Below are 5794 nucleotides of genomic sequence, written 5' to 3'. Positions count from 1 at the left end.
TGAAACTGATTTTAGGAAAACTAGGCTGATCTAGAGATTGTTATTCTTAATATTGTGTGTCGCTCCCAGCGGTGCACACTATTTACTGTTTTGGAAGGATTCATCTTGTTAGTCTGACTTGAAAACTGCAGCTTGTCTGCAAGACAGGGAAAGGTAAAATTTTAATCAAAATCTAAATTAAAGGTCTAAGCTCTCCTTTTAATGTAAATTCAGAACTACATTTCCAGTCACTTCTATTTTCCTACATTAGCTCATAAGTCAAATGTGTCTTTCCTTCTGTTGTGCTAAGGAATGCTTATCTAACAGCTATATCATCTAGTGAATGGAAATGTATTTTTCATTAAAGGAAAAGATACTGTAAATCGTTTCAGTAGAATAACTGAAATTAAGAGGTCCTATCAGGAAAATGATAGATGGAAGACAGAAGAATTACAATAAAGAGGTTGCAACTCTATTTCTAAATATTCACTATTCATCTTAGTTGCCCGTTTTTCTGTAATTTACTATCATTTAGTTTTAGAGAGTTTAGTAGATACTGACAATTTATCAAACATGAAATGTCAAAGAACTTGAAGAACACATTTATTAAGTAAGTGGAGAGAAAATAGAAAAGCAAATGTTTATTTTTCTCTATTTTGCTGAAAAAATACTCTAAATCGAATTGAAATCTAGCTTTAATTTTTTGACGCCATTTATTCGAATTATATTAAGTAAACAGAAAGTTAAACTGTTCTCAGAGCGCCCGGATAGCTCAGTCGGTAGAGCATCAGACTTTTAATCTGAGGGTCCAGGGTTCAAGTCCCTGTTCGGGCGTTTGTAGTTTTTCGTGCCCTTAAGGTTACCAAATACACGATAATCCCAACGTTCGAATTTATTTATATTTTAAATTGAATTCATGTGATTTTTTATTGATTTCAGAACATGCTAGGTAAAAATGTTCTCGGCAGAAAAAAGTGACTGTAAAAATTAGTTTCTGGGAAAGCATGTTTTGCACGGTGCTTTTCCAGCGAGAAATAATTTTTTTTTCTCAGATTGCTAATAATTGAGGGGAAAAAAAAAAGGTAAAGACCAAAATTAAAGCAAAGCGCCCGAACAGGGACTTGAACCCTGGACCCTCAGATTAAAAGTCTGATGCTCTACCGACTGAGCTATCCGGGCCCTCGCCGCAAAGCGGCTGTACCACAACACCTTACATAAGAACAAGGACCCCTGTCTAATCAATTGCTTTCGCCTGCATTTCGTGACACTATTTTAACCCAAGAAAGTTCCAGATTCGTGTGCCAAAGCAAAACACAAGACCTAAATCATGCCACTTTTGAAGCTCCATAGTGACATCAGATCTATTATACTATTGAAAATAGAGTGGATATCAGTTCTAAAACCTACTCGACAACAGAAAAAGAAAAGTCTAAGAGAATACAAATATGCTGTTCTGAAGCTATTGGATTGAACTGTGTAGTATAAAGTGGGAGAAAGGACTCTGAAGAAGTATGGCGAGATTGTCTTGTAATTTTAAGCGACAGCAAACCCCAGAGGTCACCAGTAGTGACCATGGGGGCGGAAGCCCTATTAAGCCGCGGAGTCGGGAAAGTCGAAGATGCTAGCAAAGAGATTTTATTGATCTTGGTATTGGAGGCTCTTCTCTACAGCCACCAGTAACCTGAACACTGCCCTCTGCTACAGCACTGGCGTTGAGAATTACCCACCGTGGGGTTTAGAGTGGGACATGAAAGCGTTTTTGTTAGCTGATGTTGCTTTCCCTTAATTCCATTTGCTGAATTCCAATTGCTTTAGGAGTGATTGCTCTGGTCCAGCAATTCCACTCTTAGGAATTAGTCCTAAAGAAAGAAATAATCAGGTATGTACAAAAAGACCCGATTACAGGAGAGACTATCACAGTATTTTAATTGAAAAAAAAATGGAAAAGATATATCAATGGCTATGTAAATTATGGTACAGCCCTAATATAGAATCTTATACAGCCATTACTAATCATGCTATAGAAGAATACAACTTGGGGGGTAAATGCGAACTATTGTTGTTAGGAAATATTTCAAAAAAATTTTAAGGGTGCATTTATATATATTGAGAAATTGAAAGGATAAATACTTCTACATAAATACTTCTACATGGGTTCTTAAGTTAGGTGCCCCCGTTTGAATCCTTACTACCACTGGGTGACCTTGAGCAAGCTACTTCTCTGTGTCTCAATGATGCACAACAGGGCAAATTTCTCTGAGTTGGGGGCAGACCAAGCCCTGCACCAAATAAAGAAGAGGGTCCTTTTGGCAGAGAGTGAAGAAAGAATTCAATACACATGCCAAAGTTAGAGTCAAAAGGAAAGTTTAGTAGAAAAGGAATAACACTCCACAGAGTGTGGTCTCCTCTCAGAGGCAGAGAGTGAGAGGGACAGTGAGAGAGAGTAAAAGCACTGTTCAGAGAATTCAGTTTACATATCTTTCTTTAGTTCCTGTGAGTTATAGTTTAAAAGACTTTGTTAACCCATTTCCTTTTATATAGACATACAGCGAGGAACAGGAAGAGTATGTAGCTTGAAAAGGTAAGAATATGTAGAGTGAAAGACTTGCTGGCAGTTCTCAGCCTTTAATCCTTAGGTTCCCCATGGTTTTAGCCATAGGGAATGACTCTTGGTTCCTGTTTCCCCTTCACAGGTGTGGAGAATGGGTTGTTAGCAATCCTAGCAGAAATTTTCCTTTGTTCTGAAGGTGTCCTCCTGGCCTGGCTGCAGCGTTGATTTCTGCACGTTGCACTCTCTGATTGTGGCTTTATTAACAATTTTAATTCCCTTGCTTCCCCCCTACATTATCAGGACAATAGGATGATTGTGAGAATTATATGACAGTTATATATATTGTTTAGAACAATGCCTGCCACATAATAAGCATTGAAAAAAATCTATATATAAGTAGACCTGTGCAGTTCAAGGGTCATGCTTTTCAAGAGTCAACTGTATTTCTTATTTGGCATGGCTTCAAGCCCCCTTGCAACCCTAGTCGCCATCTTCTGAACAAGTACCTGTTTGCTCTGTTTAAAATGTGGCTCCCAGAGCTAGAACTAGATACAGATCCATGCAATATAAAATGGGGCAACAGCTTTCCTTAATTTGCACATTGCACCTTACTCTATTTCCGGCATAACCTCCCCTGTAGCTGGGTGATCCAGAGTTATGTAAATGCGCTGAAGAATAAATTCCTTTTTCACAGTTGCTCCCAGACAGCTTGAAGTCAACAACCATCCTTTTTTTTAAAAAAAATGGCTTTTTTGTGTGTACCACTGTCAACTATTTCTCCTCTTGTGCAATTAACTTTAATTTTAAATTCTCAAACAGGAGATTGTTTCGTATCTTTAAAATAGTATCTAGTTAGTTTAGGTCTCTTCCTATTGTCTCCTGAACTCTTAGAATTATGATCCTGTCATGTAATTCAGTTTAAGATCAACAAATACTTGTTGAACACCTACACGCACCAACCTAGAAAATTCCAAAATCAGTGAGACCTGGAATCTGTCTAGAGGAGGAGTCAGACTTTCTAGGTAAAGAGAATGTGTTAAATTCAATAACTGATGAGCTGCAGTTAACGTTGCCTGGAGTTTTGATCAACATATTTAGTCTCTATTTAAAGCCTTGATAGATATATGTTGAATAGGACATGGTTAAGAACAGAGATTTTTTTCCCCTCATGGTTGCCACCGATTCATGATTAATCAATAAATATTGTAAATGTATTTTCCTTCTGATTTTCTTAATAACATTTTTTCTTCTCTAGCATGCTTTATTGTAAGAACACAGTATTTAATGCATATAACATACAATATATGTGTTAATCGATTCTGTTATCAGTAAGGCTTCCAGACAACAGTAAGCTATTGGTGGTGTTAAAAAAAAAACAAAACCACAGGCCCAAAGTAGCATGGTTTGTGCTGACAGTCCATAAAACCAAACCTAGATTTAATACATGATCTAATTACAGTTGCAATCTCTCCTAGACAAACAATCTTAATCAACCATTATGGAGTTTTCTGGTCAAGCACCAGGAAGATAATCTGTCACAGGGGCCCTCTCCATCCCCCACAGAAAGAAGAATTAATCTGCATGATAAAAATCCTTCCTGGTCTCTTTCCCCAGAAGAAAAGGTATGTTGGCCCCCAAATAATCCTTTCTTGTGTTTATTATTAGCTCCCTTGCTTCATCTTTCTTCCTATAAAAATCTTCCATTTTGTATAACACCTCAGAGCGCCCTTCTAGTTGCTAGATGGGATACTGCAGTATTCGTGAGTCGCTTAATAAGCCAATTAGATCTTCAAATTTACTTGGTTGCATTTTATTTAACAGTAGTTAAGTTTTGGGGGAATCAAAAGTTATAAGCAGATTTTTGACTGCCCGGGCCGGAGCCCCCAACCATCTTCTATATTTCAGGGGTCAACTGTAGTTGAACCCTCGGAGGGAATTTTTAGCCTGTAGAAATACAAAGGAGAGTTAGGGATGGGACGTGGTAGTAATGCAGGGAGGAAGCAAGAGAATTAAAAATGTTAAATCAAGCTACGTTCAGAGACTGCAATATGCTGATCAGCCCTATAGCCAGGCCAGGAGGACACCTTCAGAATAAAGGAAGACTTCTACTGGGATTGCTAACAATCCCTTCCCCACATCTGTGAAGGGGAAAGAGGAACCGACAAAGTCTTTTCCTATTTCATGCTACGTATTCTTACCTTTTCACTGCTACATACTCTTTCCCTTCCTCACTGTTATGTCCATATCAAAGGAAATGGGAACTAAAGAATGACGTATAAACTGGATTCCTGAACACTCACTCTGTCTCTCACTGCCTTTCCACATCTCTCTTGGCTCCTCTCACTGTCTCTCACTATCTCTCTCAGTGTCTTTACTCTGTCCTTCTCATTCTGCCTCTGAGAGGAGACCACACTCTGTGGAGTGTTACTCCTTTTCTAATAAACTTTCCTTTTGACTCTAACTTCGGTGTGTGTGTTGAATTCTTTCTACACTCTCCGGCAAAGGACCCTCTTCTCTCCATGCAGGGCTTGGTCTCCCCCTCAACTCCTGGAAATTTGCTCCCTCCTGCATCAGTAGCTATCTTCAAATAACTAAATAGTATTTGTATTGGGAAGAATGAAGCCTTATTCTTCTCCAAAGTGCAGAACGGAAACCAATAGAAATTACAAAGTAACATAATTGGGCTCAGAAAATCCTCTTTTAGAATTAACCTGAAATAAAATGAGGTATTTGGGGGAGGTAATGCCGTTTGGCACCGGCAGAGGCTGAGGACAGCCTGCCTTTTACATTGGGAGAGATTAGATGACCTGGTTGTGAGATCCATATAAGCTCCATCTCATTGTTCTTTGCATCTCACTTTTAGCATTTACCACATAGCTTGTACTGATCCGAGTCTATCTAGTTTTATCTCTTCCAATTAGCAACAACACTAGGATGCTGTTTCCCTTCTTCAGCTTCCTTAGGGGAGTAATAATAACACTGAAGGACAGAGGGAATGGGGCTTTTGTGATGAACTGACGGTTGCTTCTGATGATGCTTTTAGGTTTCGCCCTTCTCAGTTTTTCAATCTCCTAGGACACGTCTGCAAATACCACGAGGCCCCGTCAGTTCCTGAAATGTTCGGTATTGAAACCTAGCAACTCTTAGACGCCCAGCACGCGCGACTCTCTCTCCTGCACCGAGAATCTACTCTATGGTGGGCAGAGAGCATCCTCTCTAGCTCTCTAGTCTTCCAGTTGACCATCTATGGTTTCCGGAGGCCTC

The 5794-nt window shown here is 39.1% G+C and overlaps 2 non-coding genes across 2 annotated transcripts; one reads left to right on the top strand and one right to left on the bottom strand.

Annotated features, from left to right (window-relative positions):
- The first annotated feature begins 740 nt into the window (after positions 1 to 740).
- Positions 741 to 813, top strand: TRNAK-UUU. Its single transcript has one exon. It is a non-coding gene; the product is annotated as a tRNA-Lys (tRNA).
- A 272-nt stretch (positions 814 to 1085) lies between these two features.
- Positions 1086 to 1158, bottom strand: TRNAK-UUU. Its single transcript has one exon. It is a non-coding gene; the product is annotated as a tRNA-Lys (tRNA).
- Between the last annotated feature and the right edge of the window lie 4636 nt (positions 1159 to 5794).

The sequence above is a fragment of the Pteropus alecto genome, unplaced genomic scaffold, assembly GCF_000325575.1.
Source record: "Pteropus alecto unplaced genomic scaffold, ASM32557v1 scaffold359, whole genome shotgun sequence".
NCBI classification, from domain to species: Eukaryota; Metazoa; Chordata; class Mammalia; order Chiroptera; family Pteropodidae; genus Pteropus; species Pteropus alecto.
Note: the sequence above shows the minus strand (reverse complement) of the source record. Positions and strands in the feature narration are given on the sequence as shown.